The sequence below is a fragment of the Dermacentor andersoni genome, chromosome 9 (genome assembly GCF_023375885.2).
Source record: "Dermacentor andersoni chromosome 9, qqDerAnde1_hic_scaffold, whole genome shotgun sequence".
Classification (NCBI taxonomy): domain Eukaryota; kingdom Metazoa; phylum Arthropoda; class Arachnida; order Ixodida; family Ixodidae; genus Dermacentor; species Dermacentor andersoni.
Window position 1 is genome coordinate 137,619,316 of NC_092822.1, and position 25,355 is coordinate 137,644,670.

At 42.5% G+C, this 25,355-nt stretch overlaps 2 long non-coding RNA genes across 2 annotated transcripts; one reads left to right on the top strand and one right to left on the bottom strand.

The window, feature by feature from the left end:
* Positions 1-18,247: 18,247 nt before the first annotated feature.
* Positions 18,248-21,527, bottom strand: LOC129384443 (uncharacterized). The gene is made up of 2 exons (XR_008612163.2): positions 21,455-21,527; positions 18,248-18,414 (listed from the first exon to the last, which is right to left on the bottom strand). It is a non-coding gene; the product is annotated as an uncharacterized lncRNA (long non-coding RNA).
* Positions 21,528-21,673: 146 nt separating this feature from the next.
* On the top strand, positions 21,674-25,039 carry LOC129384444 (uncharacterized). Its single transcript, XR_008612164.1, has 2 exons — positions 21,674-21,829; positions 21,953-25,039. It is a non-coding gene; the product is annotated as an uncharacterized lncRNA (long non-coding RNA).
* Positions 25,040-25,355: the final 316 nt, after the last annotated feature.

Consider the following 25,355-nt stretch of genomic DNA (forward strand, 5'->3'; position numbering starts at 1 on the left):
CTAATAATCTTTCAATGCAAATGTATATCAACTTTTTGAGTAATGCTAATAACTGAACACATGGCTTTTTGTGCTGCAAGTTTTCTTCGACTCCTGCTTCCCTTAAACTTATACTGTATAATATGCTTGTAAGATCAAAACTGGAGTATGCTTCATCAGTCCGGGATATACCTACAAAAAATACAACTTTCATACAAAAGCAACCTGTACATTTTATTGTAGCTGCTTATTCCCATACCGCAAGCATATCAACAATTAAAACTTGCCTTGATTGGCTAGGCAACTAGAAAACTTACCTGTTTATTTCACAAATTCTCAATTGAAACATGTTTTTATTATCTCCTTGTAGCTCATTGATATATATGTGTGTGCGTGTGTGTGCGTGTGTGTTTTCTGAGGCTGCCTTTTACAGGAATAGTAAAGATTGGTTTGGCAAGTTGGCACCTGTACCTTGAGGTTGTAGTTCATTCTCAATGAGATACAAGGAGGTAATAACATATGTTTCAATTGAGAATTTATGAAATAAATGGGTAAGTTTTTTTGTTGACAAGCCTGGCCAATCAAGGCAAGGTTGAATTGTTAATATGCTTGTGGTATGGGAATAAGCCGCTACAATAAAATTTACAGGTTGGTTTTGTATAGCTTCAACTAAATATGAGAGTTGTGTTTTTTGTCGGTGTATCCCGGATTGATGAAGCATACTCCAGTTTTGATCTTGCAAGCATATTATACAGTATAAGTTTAAGGGAAGCAGGAGTCAAAGAAAACTTGCAGCACAAAAAGCCATGTGTTCAGTTATTAGCATTAGTCAAAAAGTTTATATGCATTTACACTGAAAGCTCACTAGCAAAAAATCTGATAGGGCAGCCTAATAAAAGTTATATCAGTTTTTTTCTATTGCATTATGAAACGATACAACTGATACACTGATAAAACTACTTTTAGTTCTTTTCTGGACGTATTTGTGCTATTCTGCTTGTACAAGTCTTCTAGTGTATTCTTTTTATTAGTGTAATAATGTATTCATATTAGTTTGCCAGATCTATAGTCTATCAGTATCTATCTGCGTTGTATAGGTGTAATGTGCTTCAAGGAGAAGCAAGCTTCCTCATTTGCCCAAAAAATGAGTCAGAAATAATGCATTTATATTATCACAAAAGACAATACATACAAATCAAATATGAAGCCCAGGATTCAGAAAGGAAAGATTGTTGGAACAACTATACACCATACAACAGCTTAAAAAGAATAAAAATGTGATCACATTTAAAAGAGAAAAGATGTTTACATTGGTTCACAACAAAGTTTAGCCTCTTTAAACAGGAGGTTATTGGCAGTCAAGCCACCGAGTTGGTTCACACGTACACCACGAAGATTATCAGACTTCACAATCTGGAAAGCTAGTGAATTGAAGTGGTGGGTTCTTCATTATTCATTACCATGCCTTCATGGCTTTTTGCCGGATAAGTATGTCAGACATTCCAGCTTGCTTGTGGAGGGTGTCTATATATACTTCTGCTGGACACCGTCACTTCATATGACCATAATGAGATCATCTGATCTTCTCTCGGAGTTTGTTGTGAGAGCACAGTCTTTGTATGGATTGGGTGCAATGACATACAATGTACACGAAAACCTGCATATTCCTAAAAGTGCGGCTAAACTAGGACCTCATTGGTCGCACTCTTCATTTGTATTCGAAGGCGGAAATGAACTTCTTGTGAAATTGGTACGCGGAGCTAATGATGTTCCTTTACAAATATTGGAATGTTATGTACTTGCTCGAAAGTTACAGGCAGCTAAAGCTAGTTTAAATCTTTCACCAGAAGCAGTGAGTTTTTTTGGTGTACAGGAGAGGAGAGCTGGTCAGCAGACAGTTTTGTTAGGCACTGGAAAGCTGTTCTTGAACATGGATGAAAGTGAAAAACAGGCTGTAGTCCACAACCGTGGCGGTGACTCAACAAGTGTCACTGAATATTACCGAATGGTCATCAACCAACAAACATTCCACTCTCTCCAGTTTGAACTATAAAGACTAAAAACAGTGCATTTGTCAGCTTCTCAGGTGCGTTTTCTCTCATTTGTAGAATTCTTACTGGAGCGAATTCTTGTATAATTCTGAAAGGCAAGAAACTATTTCCTGTTGAAATTCTCCATGCAAAGCACCTTTCAGTCTGCGTCAGAAGAGAGGAGTCACTAGTTTACGTAACACCCAGCGAAGTTATGCGCCTTTATGTGTTTATAGAAATAGACAACAATATTTTTGAATGGAAAATACGAAACCATTATGAAAGAGACTAATTCCCGTGCTCAAGACATGGCAACGATGAACAGTATGTCTTCAGCCATGGTACATGAATGTCTGGTAATAACAGGTTATAGCTTTAAAAAGCAACAGTTGGTAACCGTGCACCACGCTTTATGGCGTTCTGTAATAATCAGCTTTTTGATGTTTGAATATATTACACAAGCCAGAGCCATCAAAATTCTAGAGTGTTTATTTTTTCTTGCGATAGCTTCTTGTTTTCCTAATGAACCAGCTAGCCCAATTTGCCACTCTTCATTATTGTACTCTTGTTGATTTAGTGTTTGGGGAATTGCATGGTCTGCATGTTGGCAGTAGTGATGCAGCTGCTGATGAACAGTTGTAGTAGCCAAAACATGACAATATTTTACAGGACTTATGCACAGTTTCGGGTCGGTGTCCTTACATGTAGCGAAGGGCCCTACTTAACCAAGTGACTGTCTTGAGTGGGTGATCACAGTGAACAGTGCTTCACTAGCAGATTGTGAAGAGGTAAAGCTTCTCAGTCTGTATGCAGAGGCATGGAAAGCAGCTGAATGTTAAGTGAGCAGTTATGCTACTTGATACAACAGCATCATTTTCACACCATGCATCTGTCTTCCTCACTTTATTTTCTCCTTTGACTCAATGTAGCTGGTGCAAGTTTATCCGTTAACTGTGGCGGCATGACTAAGACACTATCTTTTTTCTGAACGAAACAAGCAAACTCTGAAATTTTATTTTAACAGTGTAATAGGGTTTGAACCAAAGACTCCAAACACTATATATGAAGCCTGTTGCTGATAGTCTTCTTTGCTGCCGCGTGCTGAAGGCTACACAGGTTAAACTGCTCTTACACATTTCGACGAGCGGTGGTTGAACTAGCACCCAGTGAAGAATTGTGTCTTCTGATTTTGCAATATGTGCACTGATGTTTAGCGGTTTTTGTTCATGAATATGTGGTCTTAAAAATGGTAAATCCATGTTCTTACTTGAATAAGTTCTCAGATCTGTACTCACTTTTGCTTAAATAATATTGCTGTATTGTCATGTTCTGATATATTGCTGTAGATCTTGTACCAATAGTGATGCTTGTCCTGTTTCCTTGCATCCTGTCAGTGTGCCATGCCAGTTTGTTCTTTTTGCGCAAGCTCACTTGTGTTCTGTCACATATCACAACACTTTTGGGATGAATGCAAAAGTGCATAGTCTAAAGAAAATAGCTTCATATGAAGTTGTAATATTATAAAAGCATGTGCCAATTAGACCTGGCGTTCTATCCAGCATCTGTGAGCACAAATGGGCATGGTGAAGTTGGTACTTCAGTCTGTGTTCTTCCTCTTATGTGCTTGTTTAAATGTGGCTAAAGTTGCTTGCTTATTCTTTAGATAATGGAGTGTAAAATAAACCCTAGTCATGTTTGTAGTCATGTTGCTTGTTTCTTGTCCTTGTTCGTTTGTGGATGGATGCATTAGCGTTGTTATAATTTCCAAATCAAGTATGCACCAACTAGCCCAGAAAGTAGCTTTAATGAAATCACGTTGGTAGTGTAATTTATGGCATTCACAAACTCAGCCTGACATGTTAGAGCTACAGTTAGCATCCACAGTCTTGAAAGTGCTTTGTTTTGCTTTTGTAAATAAACTTTATTACAACAGTAGGAAGATACCTATGAAGAAGGGAGTCAGACAAGTAGACACAATCTCTGCAATGCTATTCACTGCGTGCTTGGAAGAAGTATTCAAGCTATTAAACTGGGAAGTTTTAGGAGTAGGGATCGACGGCGAACACCTCAGCAACATTCGGTTTGCCGATGACATTGTTCTATTCAGCAACACTGCGGACGAGTTACAACAAATGATTGAGGACCTTAATAGGGAGAGGGTAAGAGTGGGGCTGAAGATTAATATGAAGAAGAGAAAGATAATGATAAATAACCGGGCAAAGGAACAAGAGTTCAAGATCGCAAGTCAGCCTCTAGAGTCTGTGAAGGTGTACGTCTACCCAGGTCAACTAATCACAGGAAACCCTGACTATGAGAAGGAAATTCACAGAAGAATAAAAATGGGCTGGATCGCATACGGCAGACATTGTGAGCTCCTGTCTGGGAGCTTACCATTATCATTGAAAAGGAAAGTATACAATCAGTGCATTTTACGGGTGCTGACATATGGCGCAGAGATTTGGAGGCTGACAAAGAATCTTGATAACAAGTTAAGGACCGTGCAAAGAGTGATGGAACGAAGAATGCTAACTATAACTTTAAGAGACAGAAAGAGAGCAGTTTGGACAAGAGAGCAAACGGGTATAGATGATATTCTAATAGACATTAAGAGAAAAAAATGGCGCTGGGCAGGTCATGTGATGCGCAGATTAGATAACAGTTGGACCATTAGGGTGACAGAATGGGTACCAAGAGAAGGGAAGTGCAGTAGAGGATGGCAGAAGTCTAGGTGGTGCGCCAAAATTAGGAAATTTGCGGGTGCTAGTTGGAATCGGTTGGCGCAGGACAGAGGTAATTAGAGATCGAAGGGAGAGGCTTTCGTCCTGCAGTGGACATAAATATGATGATGATGATGATGATGACAGTAATCCTGTTTTGGATATGCATTAAATGTTGCACATCCGTCTCGCAAAATTTGTAAATGTAATTTTGTATTAAAAGAACTGGAGCACACCTGCTACAAAGATGGAGTGATACTTTTCTCATGCAACTTCCCCAATGTAGTTTCACAGGCTAAGTAACGCTGCTGTGCTTTGAAAACGTGTGCTTTAATTTATCTTGAAACATGTTTAGGATAATATATCTGCATACAAGCTGTAAAAAGTTTTGATAATTGCACAGTTTACACACTTCATTTTTATTTGATACTCTAATATCCCAACTGTGTTTGTTAATCTGTTCACGTGGCAGGCAATGCATTCAGGGTTGTATATTCGGTTCATTTTAAAAACGTCTCTTCAGGCGTGTGGGCACCGGCGTGTGTGCTATTTCTAACATGCTTTATCAGTGCCTCAATTAGATTTCTGCATGTGGTATGATGATCTCTATCTGGGTTTAAAAGACTGATACATCATGCTATTTGGTCTTGTAGGCAGCACAGTGAGATCTATCTGCTGCCTGCCAGTCTGGTAAAGAGTTCTATGGGTCAGGTAGGAATATATATCACTCTTAGAAGGACCCATACAACCTATACATATTCCTAAGAGACTTGTAGAAATTTCTATCAGTTTTTTTTGCTAGGGTACTGATATTAGGTTTTAAACTAGCGATGGCACTTCGAAGAGACATTAGTGGAGACATTGCCCCACTGGGCACGTGCACCAGCTAAGCCCAGTGGGGGGGGGGGGGGGGATATGGACTGGGCGCCGGCTTGCGAGAGCAAGGATGACGTGGCATTGCGGCGGCGCCCTCTCTCCTCACGCAACACCTGGCGCACTAGAGTGATGGCAGATGTACCCTTTCACCCGCTCTGCTCCGTAGAGGCACGCTCGCATGTGGTCACAACCAATGTGATTTGAGGTTCCATTTCGCTGAGACGACAGACGCTGGCTTTTTTACTCAGTGGGCCATTTGCTTAGTCTGTTTGAACAGAAACGGACCTGCCAGAGTTTGGTTGTTTCACCACAAAACACACAGTCATCAACAGAAAGTTTAGTTTTCTACGTTAAGTTCTTTGCAAGATCTAAAATGAGAAAAATCAAGGGCCTAAACACTCACCATTGTGGCATGCCAGAAGTGACAAAAGACAGATTTGTGAATTGGAGTTTTTAACATACAAATTGTGTTTAGTCATGAAGGAAGCATTCAGTGAATTTTAGTAATTGCATGTGGATCAATATTAAGTTAGCTTATTCAGGAGAAGGAGGCAGTGGCACAAAGTAGCAGAATTTAAAACGCTAAAAGCATCCATTCAACGCAAGAACTAAGTTCAATGGAGGAGATCAAGTTAGTGAACATGACAATATAGTTGTGTTTTTCATGAGAGACAAGGTCTTATGGCAACCATGTTGACATTTGTTGTAGAAGTTTTGTGACACAATTTAGGATTATTATGGAGATTGAAATAAATGATGTTGGGGAGGCTTGGCGATTGAGGCCAGCAATTGTTCCGCCCAAGTGTCTCTCATAATATTACTGCGGCAGATCACCACGTGCATTCTGTTCTAGAAGCTGAAAAGGTAATGCTAATCTGTGTAATGCATCTGTCGAATGCCGACAACAGTATGATGCTGATGCGGTGACAACGATGGGATGACAATTTTAGAGTCATCACGATTGAGGCATAACGACTTTGGGATGATGAGTGCATGCATGGCAATGACTGCGTATCTACTACACAGCGTGAAGGCGGCAGCATCCGACGGCGTGATATTACAACTAATTTGAAATGACAATGCAATGATGACGACACATTGAAGACTGTGAATGGTGAACAATGATGCGTCCACTTGGCAACTAAAGAACAACATATGAGGACAGCTAAGCATGTCTTATCTGAGTTGTGATTGCGAAAGCATTAATGCCCAATTGAACGCCACTGAGCAGTCCTTCGAGTTTTGCGCTGCGACTGATGTACCGTAGAGCTACATCCCAGGTAGCAGAAAAGAGATACGTAAAGTTTTCGTAGCGTTTATCCAAGACGATAAAAACGGGTTAAAGAAGACACGAATGAGAGAACTTCGGCGGGAAAACGTCGTATATCTCTGCTAATGTCCGGCTTAATTACTTTCTTGAGACGATCTAGAACAGGTCTGCAAGACGTATTCGAAAAGCTGGTCTAGAAATAGGATTGGGAAAGACACAAGTAATCCCTTTGGCAAAACTATTCGTAACCAATTTCTAAACGTTTTTAGGACGTTATCAGAAAGCTGGTCTAGAAGTGGTCTTGAAAGGTTTACGATCATCTGAAGCTAATTTTCGCGGGTGACGGGCGCGATCAGACATCGTTGTTCAAAACACGCGTTTAGTTTCGCCTCACGCGACTGGCCTATGCCGCGCAGACGTCGTCAGCCGCACCCGTTGGCACGGCCTAGGCCAATCGCGTGAGGTGAAACTGATCGGGCGTTTCGAACATCGATCTCCAATCGCGCCCCAGATGAGTGGAAGCGTCGGTGTTGACTAAGAGCCACGGCGCTGTGCGAAGCACTGTTCCCCGCATGGCCGGCGCATCCTCTACCAAGTCGCACGAAAATGAGCCTGTTAGGAATAATAAATCCTTAATACCACCTTTAGTAAGCTACGGTGCTTACAACCACAATGGGAATGACATCCTGCAAAGAACAAATTGCCACGTCTTGGCAGGTGGCCAGACCAAGCCCTTCATGCAAAGAGTGCACGAAATGAGAACATTGTGACAAAGCAAAAGCACTTTATTAAAATGTAATGCTTATGCAAGGTTCGAACAAACTGTGTGAGAAATGCAAATAGAAGTAAAGGTACATCAACAATGACAAAAGTCGCAGAAAGATTGGTAATGAACTCGAAAGTGAACATTCACTAGCACATAAACAAAATTCCAAGTACACATACAAAAATGAACAGAAAAACCTGGAGTGTTCTAAAGTGTCTAATTTATCATAGTAAAGTGCACGTGCTATTAGATGGACTAGAGTTATGCAGAAGTGACATCGGAGCGAATGGAAGAAGTAGACTGAAAAATGCTAGAGTATGAATCGGATGGTAACTGCCTCCAAGCAATGTTACCTATCAGCTAGAAGCTTGAAAAGAGCACAAAAAGAAATACCACCGCATACCATTCCTGTGACAGAAATAAAAAAAAATGGGAACAATGCAAAATTGGAAATATTGCCTTTAGGATATATCAAAGAAGGTAATGGCGAGAAAAAATAACCATACAACAAAAAAGCAAAAAGTGAAATTAGTACAGAATACTTAAACGGGGGATTCAGTGCAACAAGTGAACACTACTGTAGTACAGCGAACGATGAGACAGTAATGCTGCATCTTGCCACTCCAGAACGTGAGAAATGAATATGCAAGCCTCATATTAGAAACTTACATAAACATGGAAATAAACTGGAATGCACTGGAAGCTGCATTTGTGTAACAAAGGAAGCAATGGTCATAATAAATAGTATGTGTTTTATCTAAAACGCCCTTCACAAGAGGCAAAGTTGTACCTCTCTGGCAAAAACAAAGTTGCAACGAATAATTTGCAAACCAGCAAATACATTAATTAGCACACTGACATGTCACACTTTGCGTACATCTCCAGTCTCCTAAAGTAAAAAAAAAAGCACTCTGAATGAGAAAAACGTTTAACACATGTAGCCCAGAGCAAATTCTTTGCCAGTTCACTCACACTTTCACATCCAAAAACATTTGCCACAAAGTCCAGGCACAGTTCCACTGATGTTTACCAATTCACCCCCACTTTCACGTCCAAAAATATTTGGCAAACAGTCCAGGCAAGGCTTCATAGATAAACAGCTTGAGAGCACCCTACTGATTATTGTGCAGTCCCGATGCTGGAAATAGAACTGCCGCACATGCTGGTAGTGGTTTCAATGTAGACACACTTGCTGCCCTGGACACGTATGCTCAGCTATCTGCACTGGTGCTCCATTTTGTCGAAGTAGACACATTGATGCACTACGCTAGTAATTGAAATGTATTGAATGCACAAGTATTGGCTTCACCAGAGAGACTTGCCCACATACCACCACTGGCATATATATGCACTTGCTCTTCACTCAGTAGCATTGAACTTAAAGTGTTCCCTATGTGGTAGCCATGTGTAAAACCGGTGTCACACGACCACTCTCGATCGCGATCACGCCCGATCCGGATCGAAATTATCGATGCGACTGGCTCACTCTCGTAGCTTGCGCAGAGGAGCCAATCACGACCGAGAAATTCGATTTGTAACGGACTGGAAGCGGCTAAAAGAGCCCCGTGTGAAACCGGTATCAAATAATGCACAGACGTACGCTAGGAAAATGTGTTGCACAAGGACAAAGAACTGCGACATGCCCTGTTGTGCGAATCACGCGAACAGAACACGTGTATATATATATAAAAAAAACAAAACTGCGAGAGCGCTTCGCGAACTCCATGCGCACACATGTCACCCTCACGAACTCGGCAGGCCGCCGTAAAGCGCGAAGGGCGCACAGCGTACATTCCGACACATGTCCCAAACTGCAAACAATCGTACTACCTAAAGCATACAAGTTATTTTATACCAAGGGCATACTCGACTCACGTATGCAGTATCCACAAGCGAGTTATGCAGCGTACATGCTGTATCCATTCGCCAAATAGTAAAATTGATAACACGCACAAAGCTACAAGGGACTCAATACATTACTACCATTTGAGGCATCAAATAAAATCGAATTTGGCCGTTTCATATATTGGACACAATATATGGACACATGTGGTACCCGGTAATACCATGAAATACCCATCACGTGGGTAAAGGGGGCGAAAACACAATCGAGAACCTGAAGCGCAAATGATAAAAGCACGGTATGGTGCACGCAAAATTCTGTCAGTGCGCTGCAGCGCGAGGGAAGAAAATAGGGCGAGCACTTGACCTCACCTTTTGGGATACCGCACTAGTACTGAATCATAAAAAAAGCCTGTTTGAACCAGTTCCCTTGTCTGCAACACTCTTGCTAAACGGGAGACTAAAATACCACGATGACGGCTCTATTGCGGAGATCGGCAAGGTGCGCACAGACAGAAATTTTGCCGCCTCTCTTCGCATTCTGCAAAATGCTTTCTTGTTAGGATCACGCATAGCGGCCGATCCCGACGCTAGGGACACACAGGCACGATTTCGTCCCTCTAACTTTCGTCCTTATACTGCCCTTAACGCCTTAATTACAGCGTCAGTGAAAAGGCGCCTCACATAACATGACAATGAACTTGAAGAGCTGATTAGTGCCCTCCACTCTGCGCCCTCCAATTGAAAACACTGCTGATTTCCAAATTAAACTACACAAACAGATCGCACAACCCAAACTAATCACAGAACGTCGTTTTCTTGACGGCAAAACCCTGCAACACTTACATGACAAAGGGCAGCGGCAGCACATTCAGAACAGCCGCTATCATGCCAGTGCGATAACGCTATTATGCCCGGCTCAAATAGATCGCACAACCCAAACTAATCACAGAATGTCGTTTTCTTGACAGCAAAGCACTGCAACACTTACATGACAAAGGGCAGCGGCAGCACATTCAGAACAGTCGCAAACAGATCATAGTTCCATGCGAGTGCGATAACGCAACTATGCCCGGCTTCACGAACAACATGGCCGCCTTGGTCACATAACAATTGAAAACACTACTGATTTCCAAATTAAAACCACACAAACATATCGCACAACCCCAACTGATCACAGAATATCGTTTTCTTGACAGCAAAACACTGCAACACTTACATAGCAAAGGGCAGCGGCAGCACATTCAGAACAGCCGCAAACACACCACAGCGCAATGCGAGTGCGGTGACGCGACGACGCCATGAGGACGCGACTATGCCCGGCTCGCCCGGCATCACGAATCACGTGGCCACCTTGGTCACATGATTTGACGACGGTATCGCCACCTTGCGCAAGGTTGGATCGCGTTGATGGTTTGTTGAATATTGTAGAAGCCGCTAAAGAGGCTGACGCGCCGTGGCGTGGCGGTGGCGCCTTGAGTCGTTTTCAAAACGTATTCACCCCTCGTTTATAAGCTGCCTGGCTTCCAACGTTATCAAAACGTATTCACCCCTCGTTTTTAAGCTATCTTGTTTGGAACGTCTTTGATGCGTCGATCTTGGTCAAAAATCCGTTTCAGACGTTGAATCCCTTAATACGACGTTTTCAAGACTTTGTGTGCTACCTGGGATTGGGCCCGAGCTAGCAAGCAGCAGCAGCCTGCGGTGCCAACACCGCATGCCACCGACGTGCTGCACGACCAGAGACCAGGAAACAGCAGTGGCCACCAAGGCCGGCAGGCACGCGCAGCAGCTAAGCCCAGTGGAGGGGGGAGATACGGACCGGGCGGCGGCTTGCGAGAGCAAGAATGACGTGGCATCGCGGCGATGCCCTCTCCCCTCACGCAACACCTGGTGCACTATAGCGACAGCAGGTGTACCCTTTCACCCGCTGTGTTTCGTCGATGCGCGCTCGTGACGTGGTCGCAGCCAATGGGATTTGAGGCGCTGTTTCGCTGAGACGGCAGACGCCAGCTTTTTCGCTCAATGGGCCATTTGACGCTTTCGCATAAATAATCGCTACAGAATAATGACGACGTGGTTATGTTGAGCTCGCGTTCACGCTTCATCTGCACGGACCGCCCTCCCTGTGTACTTTTGGTACTGGGGCCAATTCTGTACCATGCAATACACTCAGCCATAGAGCACCCGCAACGATGATGCGATAGGCAAAAACGCTGTGCTTTAAACATGCACCCATAGAGTGCCCCAATATTGCAACCAGCCGATCCGCGCATAGTGAAGCGTCCGCATGGCCGCGTTTGCCACGTGGCCGTGCTATGCGAGTGTGTGGCTGATATATTAATTGAGTAATCGAAAGACTGGTTCCGAATGCATTTACTAACCAATTTGAGTCCACGGCACTTTTATGTGCTGCTTTGAATAACTGCGTGTGGTTCCCGCAGTTGCCCAATGCATGTGGCGCATTCTTTAGCAGCAGCGCTCGGTGTGTTTCGACTAAAGCAATTTCATTTCAATTCTGCTCACCACTCATGGCGGCTGTAGCTGCTTATAGTTATAAAGTACAGTAAGTCTAGTTAATAAATTTTATTGGGATGTGAGGTTTTATTTTGTTAAATCGAGAACTTCGTCAAATTGAAACCACTTGATTAGATCACGCAACATGCCATAAAATTGATGCAAGGGCCAAAAATGTCGTTTTTGCCTACGTTCACACTTATTGTAGCAGTTGAGCATGTACTCTGCCTTAACGGAAGAAACGATTAAACATTCTTAAAAGCTATATGTCAGTGATACTAAAATCCCCAGAACTCAATTAGACCTACTATACCCACATTTTTCTTCTTTAATTATGGCAAATCAGGCAAGATATTAGTTGATTCTAGGTTTTCAGTGCTCATGAATGTGACAGTGAAAGTATTGAATGTCATGTAGTGTCATGCAACGAAAACAAGGACACAAGAAAAAGGAAAACACAGACATAATTAGGCGCTTGTGTCTGTGTTTCATTTCTTCTTATGTTCTTGCTTTTGCTGCGCTACACTACATGCCGTTCCATGATGATCAACGAACAAGCCCACATTGCCACCCCCGTGTAGAGAACAGGAAATTTCTTTATACACTTAAACCTTGATATAACAAAGTAGGTAAAATCGTCAATTCGCTTCGTTATATAGAAATTTCCTTGTATTGAAATTCGATCTGTTATGCAAATGAGTACAGTCGCTCATCGTTCTTGTTGAACGGAAAGGGGCCATGCAATTTTCCGAAATATTGGGCAATAAAAAAAAGCAAGTTGAATGAGAAAACATTTTATTTTGACGAATATAGGAGTCAGCGATGAATGATGCGGTTTCATGCCACGTTGATATCTTTACATCAGCGGTACGAATTGAGTGACTCCATGCTTTCGCGTGCACTCCGCCCCCAAAGCGTCGCCCGGTCGCACTGCGACGACGCTATCATGAAAAGCTCCGGCAGCTGGGAACGAATGCTTCGTCTACTTCTCGTTCCAACGGGTCATCAAAACTCGAGATTGCGCAACCTTCAATTCTAAACGTGCGGAAAAACAGCTTACATGGTGCCACGCCGTCTTGACATGCCCGCTCTTTCCACACGCAGCAGATTACCTCTAGAGCAGGGTGCACGGCTGCGTATGCACTCAGCCGCGCTTACAGCCGCGTCTCGGCCAGTCATGGCCGAGACGCGCGCCAACTTACCCCCCCCCCCCCCCCACTCCGCCCCCTCGCGCGCGCTTGATCGCGTTACCGCGAGCTCGCTTTCCTTCCCCACTTTGCCATTGCTCGTGTGGAAAGGCCGCACTTATGAAGCCACCATCTTTCTTGTCTCACCCTCGCACACTTTCACTCGCACCTAAAGCACAAGTGCGCGGGGTGCGATAGGATCTGATCGCACTCGGACTTAATTTATACGGAACATGATGCGGCTCCAAGCTGTTGTTCTTGTCGCGCTGCACGCAGTTTGAGAGGTGCGTTTGCAAGGAGCCGCTTGTAATTCAGTCATTTGACTATCTGCGTCCGCGGAAGAGACCATTGATTGTCTCAATTGGCACTCTGCGGCAGAAGCGAAATTTCGTTACATTGAAATTGCACACAAACACACTTCTTTATATTGAGGCTCTAAATGCATGGTGTTCTATGGAGAAGAGGTTATGAAAAGTTAAAATTTTCGTTATATCGAGAATTTCGTTATACTGAGATTTAATTAGTATAGAGATTTGAATTTATATACCTTGTTGTGCAGCTCCTTGGGTCATGGTTTCTATGACTATGACTCATATGACTCTGTATCTGTTGCATAGGAAACCTCTCTCACCCCGTTTCCCTACGGTTCTCCTTTTGGAGGAGGCCCCCTCTTGATGCTATCCTTGTTCCACTCTTGGCCCACATCATTTCATAATCGAGGCATGTAAGGCCACAGTTCCTTATGCTATGCAGCTCTGACATCATGCGTACCATACAGAATTGTACATGAGCCTGAGCCCATGCATTAACCATTCTTCTGATCAAATGTTAATATTTAGACTGACGTCCTTTCCTCTTGCATGACAGTTATCTCTGCTGTATTGTTGCTGCTCTCTCATGTACGTATACCAATAAATTATCTTAGTCAATTTCTTCTCGAACGTTGAGTCCAATCTTTGCCAACTTAAGTGTGTGTTGAATGTTAATTTTTTAAGACCTGTCTTCACAATCTGCCTCCACCATTTTGGCATCCTCAATTCAGTCACTTCTCCATCCTGACTTCTAGGTGACTTTATTAAACTTGCTTAGGTTCCATACAGTATTGCTGGTCATGTACTGTCTTATAAGTTTATTAGACAGTGAAAATCTTCAACTTAACTGAAACCTGTGTAACATAAATATCATAATGCATCTTTTCAGTTTTTCCAAACTATGTCAATTCTGCTGATTTTGTGGGCTGTCCAATTTTTCCACGTTGGCGTTTTCAGTTATCATTGAACCAAGGTATCCGTCTTCTCTATGGTTTACCCTCAAGGCCTCCCTTTCATCTATTCTGAGAAATTGGCATGTGGCTACCAGATGTGGGCAGCTTGCCTCACAACACATGCACATGCTCAGCTACTTTTGCCAACCTTTGTGCTATATGTCAATTAGCATGAGCAAAGCAGCGAGAATGGGGAATTATGAAATTAAGGCAGAGGTTCGAGCATTAAGGGAAGTCATACTTATGAGGTGAGTACATGTGAATAAAAGTATTCAGAAACGTTGCGAATTTGCAGTTTCCTGTTTATTGGTCTATTAAACTCTCCCTAGCTATTTCAGTTATTTCATCATGTGTTGCAATTTTTAGTTGCAATATGTTTTTCTTAAGTGCTGCCACACCTACTACTAGAAGTTTGAGAACCTATATTTCTTATTCACTTGGTTCATTCATACCTACAAGCAGCAGTCTTTTCACTTTACATCAGCTATTGAATGCAATGCCCAGATATGTTCTCAGTCTACTTCAGTGGGAGTCACTAACACAGTGAATGATCATGAAGCATGTGTGTTCTTAGAAAGTGCCTTCACGTGATGCAGCTGTAAGTTAAGGTAGGGGATGCTTTGGAAAGCATGTTATGTGGCTTACGTGAGAATTATTTTATGCCAGAAAGCACACAAATATTCGTGTTTATTTCTGGTGTTCTTCTTCCTTAATTACCTTCTTGATTCAGCGCATATATATGAAGCAAGAGATCCTGGCTTGTTCTTTCTTTACATTAGCAAATTACATGAATCATATAATAGCACACTTTACATAATTGAGCACACTAAAAGTCACTTGGCGAGCAAAACATGTACTTGTCCTTTTGAATATCCCAGCTTAATGTTTTAGTGTGTGCAGTTTGGACGTGATTCTTCAGAAGCACTACATCTGCTTCAAGTATATGAGGTATAATTACTTTTGCTTAAAAATAATCCTAATCTTCCTTGATAGCTGTCCTTTTTTTACTAGACAATATAAGCATGGTGCTTAATTCCAAGATAAATATGCCTGCTGTAACTGTATGCATCAGTGTTTGACTATTCGTTACCTACTATTCCTATTAGAAAAATGTATTTGCCAACCTCCAATTATCTGCATTGAAGTAGTGAAGAGTTTGATGGCAGCCTGTCTGGTTTGTTCAAAAGAGGCACGGTAAGTAGTTTAAAATGAGATGCCAACCATAAAAATGAAAAATGAGAACTGGTTCAAGTGGAGCTTTGTTCACAATCTTTGTGAACAAGGCTTTCAAGTGGGAGCCGAAACATCTATCTTGTATGCCCGATCTTCATTTGCTTATTATTATTATTTGAATTCATCTTCCCCTAAAGAGGTGGCAATTCATTTCGAATACTACTCTTCGCATTTTTTTTCCATTGCTGAGTTTTTTCTTTTTTTGAGTAACTTCATGCACCAGACAAGTACAACTCAAACATTTTCATTCTTTCAAGGACGTCACAACTAGTGGAAGGTATTCTGCACTAACATAATTATTTTGAGATTTCCAGTAAATATGTAGTCCTCATAAAAAGTATCTAAATAATTTTGGCCTAAGCGGTTATACATTAACCATGTAGGCTTCATCAACTTTTGATATCACTTGGTCTTGGCAAACTTGTGAGCTGACAAGTTTGAGCATGCAGTCACTTCCCTCCATATTTGCTTCGACGAAGGCTTGCTCTTTGGTGCTACTCTGGATCCACCCCCGTTTCCTGTGATTACCACTACGGGCTTCAAGGCACACACCCTCAGGAAAACTTTTCATGCACAAACCTGGTTCTTTCACACTTTTACTAAGACAGACATTGAAAGCAAGGATGGCATAACAGGCATGTTGGTTACAGAAATACTCTATTAAATAGCTTTGTAAGTATTCATCTAGTGGACATGTCCATATCCTCTTCTGCTGAAGTGCAAATTAGCTGGGGGAGCATGTCTCCTTTTCATGCATACCCCAGCCCAGCCAATCAGAACTTCAGGAGCGGATGAAATGGACATTTCCACTAGGTGGACACAGAATACATCCCCTGTTCTCTGTCCTATCTTTCCACCCTTCTCCATGTATTTTACTCAGTAAACTACTGGTTCAGCACCTTAATCAATCTTCCAGTAGCTCAGCACTTAAAAGGTATACAATACAAATAAGACACTGTAAACCCAAGCAGTTAGGCTGGCGATTGCTGCTGTTATGCACCATACAGGCTGAAGCAATGGCTTCACCGTAGCTTTCTAAGTTAACTTTACTGTACTTTGAATTTAGAGAAAACAGAATATAAAAACAGACTAGCATCTTTTTATGTGCTTCACCACTCTGCTTTTTTGTGTTACTAAAATAAGTATATTGAACCTAAATGAAGTAAAAAGACAAGGAACTTGTGTCACTAATTTCATTTCACTGTCTTTTTAAAAGTATAGCAAGATTTTTTTATTGCATTATGAGTTGTTACTTAAGTTCCGATCTTAATGTTCATTTCTCATGCTCCAAATAGGGCTACAACTGTTCCCTGATCCACAGCTATCAAGGCCTTATGGCAACTTTGGAAGCTCTCTGAACTGAGTAAATGCTATACATTGCATAATTTCTTAATACATTTTCATGGCTGCCTTTAACCTCTATAGTTCCTCATTAAAGCCAGCATCTCTCTTGTGGCCACCTTTAAAGACCTTGTAGTAATGTATGCCTAACAAGAAAGATGGGTGCTTTGTAGTGCTAGTATGCTCTAAGTAAATCGTTTTATGCAAAAATTGCTGACATAATTGTCTGACAAATACTGCATCATGTTTGCTGTTTTGCCTTCTGTTTCAATTTCACTGCATCTATACATTTTACCAGTGCATGAGTAGGGTTCAAGGCTGTTCTTTAAAATGCTCATGAGCACTTATCATGATCAGTTCCCCATATAAGTGGTTTTGCTAAAGAGAATACAGGAATATGAGCAACACTGACATGGAACCAACATATAGATAACGTCTGCATGACTGCCTATCAAAAGTTATATTTTCTTATAAAAAAAAACTGGAACGTGCATCGCGTAATGTAAAACTTATTGCGTACACCGCCTTCATTAGGATGATACTAGAATATTCAGCGTTGTTTGGAGTCCCCATCAAGTGACGCTTAAGAGGAAGTTGGAAAGGATACAGAGTCTGGCGGCGCGTTTTATTTGTTCGACATACCGAAGGAAGGAATCGGTCACGCTTATGTTACAGTGTTGCAACTTCGATCTTCTTGAGGTACGTAGGAAAAAATATAGGCTGAAGGTGCTTTATCAAATAATGCAGGATCAACTTAAGATTGATAAGCTCAAATATCTACATGCTCCAGGCAAAAGATACCCGCGAACTAACCACGACTACGTCATAAAGCCGGACCATACCAACAGCGATACATATCGATACTCATTTTTCCTGGATGCGATAGAAATGTGGAACCAATTGCCAAACGCTATTGTTAGCCTAAAAGATGTCACCGACTTTGAAAATGCTGCTGAGGCATATTTATGGGAGTTTTCGATTTAGTTTTGAAGTGCCAAGTGATATGTCCGACTTGATATTCATTGTACGTATTTTGATAAATGTCAGAAGTGTGCTGAACTGCATTCAAGTGAACATGTTATTAACTGTGAATTGACAAGTGTTAAGCAACTTTACGTACATTGACATTGTCCATATTTGATTTATGTAATTGTATTGTCCTTTCTGTTATGACCCTCTATGAGGGTTGACAGTATTAATAAATAAATAAATAGACAACGAGGAATGTGGGTAAGAACACTTTATTTTCAGCACACATGTTTTTTTAATGAACTGCTGTTATACTGCTAAAATCTGCACATTTAATAAAAGTACACTGCTATGCTTCATCACTTCATGCTAAGTGCAAGTATCCTGTACGAGGAAGTCAAACGAAGACGTGGGATGTTCAGTCTGTGAAAATAAAAACGAGTTTGAAACATTAATGCGCAAAAACTAAAGCACACTCAAGAAAATAAACACAGCACAGGAACATATCCAATGAATCAGAATTACCTTTGAGAGCAAACATATAGTTTCTATGGCACAGTGAAGAAACCTTATTCCTCCGGCTTTTTTTGTGCGCAAGAAAATATGAAAGTGCATGCGTACTCCCCATATTGTGTATCTGTCACCTTTTCACACACAACAAAGATGTTGTTTCAATGTGCCCAACTGTCTTTGCATATCCATTTCTCTGCTCTCATACCATGATACCTACAGTTAAAGGCTGTAGCAATGCTTAGTTTGAATGAACCAACACAAGCTACATGCACTGTGCTGTTGAACATGGCATTGTAAGTTAGATTCATGCACAGCACATTCATGTGCCATAAACATTTGATTGTGATTGTAGGCGAGATAAATAAAAAGAAGGTATGTAGATTAGAATATTCCCTAATAAGCTGTGCAGAAGTGCTCTACCGTTTGGACAGAAGCCGAGCACAGCTGCAGTGAACAAGAAGCCAACTTATACAGCATTTAAAATCTAGGTTCTAAATGTGCTACAGATTTTTCTGAATTCATGGTCGAAAATCTAGGCGTTAAAGGTGACAAACATTTAAACAGGTCTCTATTCGGACTGGTAATGCTATGTGTCACCTAGTTTGATAAAATATGCCATATCACAGGTCTCCCAAGCTACGGCTGCTGTCCAGTTGCAAGTGCAAATCACTCAATTATGTCTAGGGCACGTTTGAGCAAAAAGCAGCCAAGATTAATTACTGTGCCATTGAGATCTATTTCCTGACATCTGATTTCTTCTCAGACAGCTACCTCTCAAAAAACACCTTCACAACAACATAACCCAAACCTTTCTTGAGTAAAGCCATCACACTGGTCCTTGAACACTAATTACACAGTGGCTCTTTGTGATGTAATGTTATGTACGTCAGCACCTAACAAAGTACAGGAAAATTTAATAATGGCAGCGTGACAGGTACACAAAAAAGTAAAGGGATATAACATCACACAGGCTGCCATCAGTGTTCATATCTCCATTTCAATGTGGATGTTTTTAGCAGTGAATACATGTTCTCATTAAAATGAGTCATATTATTACAAAAGCGAAGGGCGAGGGTCTTTACATTCTAAACTGACAAATGTGCTTTATTACGATTCACCGCAATACAGGAGGTGTTTTGCAGTGAACCATCACATAAGGTTTTGGCTAACTACGGCGGGCGTGTCCTGCAGCGGGGCCTCTTGTGTATTGCGGTAAAGCGTATTATTGTGACAAGAGCTAACCTGGCATGTATGGCTTTAGCCAACAAAAGTTCTCAAGACATCATGCATCCTGCCACGAAAATCTGCTTTGATGAGAGTAGAACATTAGGTTAGTCGCTGACAGAAACCATACATTCCAGATTCACGTAAATCTTTCCCAATATCGGCATGCTTCACCGCAACACACAAATATGTTGCGGTGATAACGGTGGTCGAACAGGCTGGTGCAAATGTTTCCACAGGGGAGCGTGCCTTCATCAGGGCAACTGCTTTCCTTGGCAGTTTTCATATACGTGAGTCCCCCCAACTCCCAACAGGGGAGATTTACCTGGACCTTTGCCAAGAGACGTACCGACAAGCGTTTGGTAGTGCCTGGTAGAGATGTAGGAGTCTAAAAAGCGTTGCGAAATTTGGTTCCGTAAGGTTAGCTTCACCGCAATACAAATATGTTAAGCGGTTAGACATACAAAATATGTTGCGGTGAATCATAGCAAGGGTACCTGGCCTTTGATGCAAAGCAGCTTCCCAAGAGGCGCGGTAATCCCGTGGCTAGTTATGCAGTTCCCCGCATGCGAGTGAGTTCCCTGCGCTCGGCGGTTTCCCAGTGACATACAAAATTACATTGATTGACTGTGTTGTAAATGGGCGACGGCACTATATGCTGATGCAAAAGCGTCGTTTCGCTTTCGAAAAATGCGCTCGGCTAAAGAGAACACCTTGACTCGCATATGACCAAAGCAATTGAACAGGAAACTACGAAATTACGTAGCTATTATGGAAGAAACCAACAGCTCAGAAAAAAATGGCCGTGTAAACATTAACTGGCTTACGAGGTCGACAAACCAACGGTTCAAAGCATCACAGCCACGTCCGAAATAGCGCTGAAGGCCGGCCAGTACACTTAGGTGCCTCGACGCGCGTAATGTAACAGGAGACGGCAGGTGCACGCGTACATCATTAAGGAACACATACTATTTATGTCGGTGAAAGCGGTCACTCTTCAGTTTTCACATGCTTAACCGCGTAACACCAGTCTACTGCGGAGAAGGTGACTTCAGGACGCCAATTTCTTCAATTCATCTAGCGAGGCAGGTCCGTTTATCACGCTTGGCAACGTTTGACATTTTCTGCCTTAATTTCGTTTGTTCTTTTTAATTTTCTTATCACAGTGACCCTGTATCACGCAGTAGCAGAGCTAGTGCCGCGTCTTAACTGCGTTAGGAAAGGCAAGCGTGTATGCAGCAGGCACGGCGGCATTGGCTCTTGTTTGGAAACTTCAAGAGACGCTCTTCCGCGCAGCGATGTCATTTGTATTATTAAAAGAATGCAGGTGATGATTAAATGAGCCGCAGCAAAGCTGTAAAAAAGCAGTAGTAATGCTGTTCTAAGATCCTCTCGCTCGAGCGAGATGGCCTTAGCAAGAAAGCGCGATGTAACGCGATCTGACGGAACAGCTCGTCATGCCAGTGTTTTCTTACGTTTTCGTTCTTTCGCGCATACTCCCCTGAACCAGACTACTGAATGGTTCTGTGCACGCACTGACGATCCTGACGGAGGCAATACCACTCACATGAGCAGCTATGCCACGGGCCATTCCACATGCCGGCTGCAATTTGACGCGGCCAGGAGGCAAAATATGCGCACAAGGTACCTAATGGTAACGCATCAAACTGCTCACAGCCCCAATCCTTTATTACACGCATATAGCGTGGAAAGATGAATTACTCACGCTCTAAGTGGGCACAGAATACGGACCGTTTCGCAGCGTAGCCGGCTCCGTAAGACGGCCGCCATGGAAATGAGCGGATGTGACATCATGGGTTATAGCGGACGTGACGTCATAGGTAAACGTAGACATTTCGGGCACCTTTCGTCTGCTGTGCCCTGGGCACAGCAGACACGGCTTTTCCGGCCCAGGTTTTCCTCTAGGCCGCGTCTGCTGTGCCCGGGGCACAGCAGACGAAAGGTGCCCGAAATGTCTACGTTCACCTATGACGTCACGTCCGCTATAACCCATGATGTCACATCCGCTCATTTCCATGGCGGCCGTCTTACGGAGCCGGCTGCGCTGCGAAACGGTCCGTATTCCGTGCCCACTTAGAGCGTGAGTAATTCATCTTTCCAAGCTATATGCGTGTAATAAAGGATTGGGGCTGTGAGCAGTTTGATGCGTTACCGTTAGGTACCTTGTGCGCATATTTTGCCTCCTGGCCGCGTCAAATTGCAGCCGGCATGTGGAATGGGCCGTGGCATCTTATATGGAGCTGCTCATGTGAGTGGTATTGCCTCCGTCAGGATCGTCAGTGCGTGCACAGAACCATTCAGTAGTCTGGTTCAGGGGAGGATGCGCGAAAGAACGAGGACGTAAGAAAACACTGGCATGACGAGCTGTTCCGTCAGATCGCGTTACATCGCGCTTTTTTTCTAAGACCATCTCGCTCGAGCGAGAGGATCTCAGAACAGCATTACTACTGCTTTTTTACAGCTTTGCTGCGGCTCATTTAATCATCACCTGCATTCTTTTAATAATACAAATGACATCGCTGCGCGGAAGAGCGTCTCTTGAAGTTTCCAAACAAGAGCCAATGCCGCCGTGCCTGCTGCATACACGCTTGCCTTTCCTAACGCAGTTAAGACGCGGCACTAGCTCTGCTACTGCGTGATACAGGGTCACTGTGATAGGAAAATTAAAAAGAACAAACTAAATTAAGGCAGAAAATGTCAAACGTTGCCAAGCGTGATAAACGGACCTGCCTCGCTAAATGAGTTGAAGAAATCGGCGTCCTGAAGTCAGCTTCGCCACAGTAGACTAGTGTTATGCGGTGAAGCATGTCAGAACTGAAGAGTGACCGCTTTCACCGACATAAATAGCATGTGTTCCTTAATGATGTACGCGTGCACCTGCCGTCTCCTGTTACATTACGCGCGTCGAGGCACCTAAGTGTACTGGCCGGCCTTCAGCGCTATTTCGGACGTGGCTGTGATGCTTTGAACCGTTGGTTTGTCGACCTCGTAAGCCAGTTAATGTTTACACGGCCATTTTTTTCTGAGCTGTTGATTTCTTCCATAATAGCTACGTAATTTCGTAGTTTCCTGTTCAACTGCTTTGGTCATATGCGAGTCAAGGTTGTTCTCTTTAGCCGAGCGCAGTTTTCGAAAGCGAAACGACGCTTTTGCATCAGCATATGGTGCCGTCGCCCATTTGCAACACAGTCAATCAATGTAATTTTGTATGTCACTGGAAAACCGCCGAACGCAGGGAACTCACTCGCATGCGGGGAACTGCATAACTAGCCACGGGATTACCGTGCCTCTTGGGAAGCTGCTTTGCATCAAAGGCCAGGTACCCTTGCTATGATTCACCGCAACATATTTTGTATGTCTAACCGCTTAACATATGTGTATTGCGGTGAAGCTAACCTTACGGAACCGAATTTCGCAATGCTTTTTAGACTCCTGCATCTCTACCAGCCACTACCAAACGCTTGTCGGTACGTCTCTTGGCAAAGGTCCAGGTAAATCTCCCCTGTTGGGAGTTGGGGGGACTCACGTATATGAAAACTGCCAAGGAAAGCAGTTGCCCTGATGAAGGCACGCTCCCCTGTGGAAACATTTGCACCAGCCTGTTCGACCACCGTTATCACCGCAACATATTTGTGTGTTGCGGTGAAGCATGCCGATATTGGGAAAGATTTACGTGAATCTGGAATGTATGGTTTCTGTCAGCGACTAACCTAATGTTCTACTCTCATCAAAGCAGATTTTCGTGGCAGGATGCATGATGTCTTGAGAACTTTTGTTGGCTAAAGCCATACATGCCAGGTTAGCTCTTGTCACAATAATACGCTTTACCGCAATACACAAGAGGCCCCGCTGCAGGACACGCCCGCTGTAGTTAGCCAAAACCTTATGTGATGGTTCACTGCAAAACACCTCCTGTATTGCGGTGAATCGTAATAAAGCACATTTGTCAGTTTAGAATGTAAAGACCCTTGCCCTTCGCTTTTGTAATAATATGACTCATTTTAATGAGAACATGTATTCACTGCTAAAAACATCCACATTGAAATGGAGATATGAACACTGATGGCAGCCTGTGTGATGTTATATCCCTTTACTTTTTTGTGTACCTGTCACGCTGCCATTATTAAATTTTCCTGTACTTTGTTAGGTGCTGACGTACATAACATTACATCACGAAGAGCCACTGTGTAATTAGTGTTCAAGGACCAGTGTGATGGCTTTACTCAAGAAAGGTTTGGGTTATGTTGTTGTGAAGGTGTTTTTTGAGAGGTAGCTGTCTGAGAAGAAATCAGATGTCAGGAAATAGATCTCAATGGCACAGTAATCTTGGCTGCTTTTTGCTCAAACGTGCCCTAGACATAATTGAGTGATTTGCACTTGCAACTGGACAGCAGCCGTAGCTTGGGAGACCTGTGATATGGCATATTTTATCAAACTAGGTGACACATAGCATTACCAGTCCGAATAGAGACCTGTTTAAATGCTTGTCACCTTTAACGCCTAGATTTTCGACCATGAATTCAGAAAAATCTGTACATTTAGATCCTAGATTTTAAATGTTGTATAAGTTGGCTTCTTGTTCACTGCAGCTGTGCTTGGCTTCTGTCCAAACGGGAGAGCACTTCTGCACAGCTTATTAGGGAATATTCTTATTTACATACCTTCTTTTTATTTATCTCGCCTACAATCACAATCAAATGTCTATGGCACATGAATGTGCTGTGCATGAATCTAACTTACAATGCCATGTTCAACAGCACAGTGCATGTAGCTTGTGTTGGTTCATTCAAGCTAAGCATTGCTACAGCCTTTAACTGTAGGTATCATGGTATGGGAGCAGAGAAATGGATATGCAAAGACAGTTGGGCACATTGAGACAACATCTTTGTTGTGTGTGAAAAGGTGACAGATACACAATATAGGGAGAACGCATGCACTTTCATATTTTCTCGCGCACAAAAAGAGCTGGAGGAATAAGGTTTCTTCACTGTGCCATAGAAACTATATGTTTGCTCTCAAAGGTAATTCTGATTCATTGGATATGTTCCTGTGCTGTGTTTATTTTCTTGAGTGTGCTTTAGTTTTTGCACGTTAATGTTTCAAACTCGTTCTTATTTTCACAGACTGAACATCCCACGTCTTGGTTTGACTTCCTGGTACAGTATACTTGCACTTAGCATGGAGTGATGAAGCAGAGCAGTGTACTTTTATTAAATGTGCAGATTTTAGCAGTATAACAGCAGTTCATTAAAAAAACATGTGTGCTGAAAATAAAGTGTTCTTACCCACATTCCTTGTTGTCTATTTATTTATTTATTAATACTGTCAACCCTCATAGAGGGTCATAACAGAGAGGACAATACAATTACATAAATCAAATATGGACAATGTCAATCTACATAAAGTTGCTTAACACTTGTCAATTCACAGTTAATAAGATGTTCACTTGAATGCTGTTCAGCACACTTCTGACATTTATCAAAATACGTACAATGAATATCAAGTCGCACATATCACTTGGAACTTCAAAACTAAATCGAAAACTCCCATAAATATGCCTCAGCAGCATTTTCAAAGTCGGTGACATCTTTTAGGCTAACAATAGC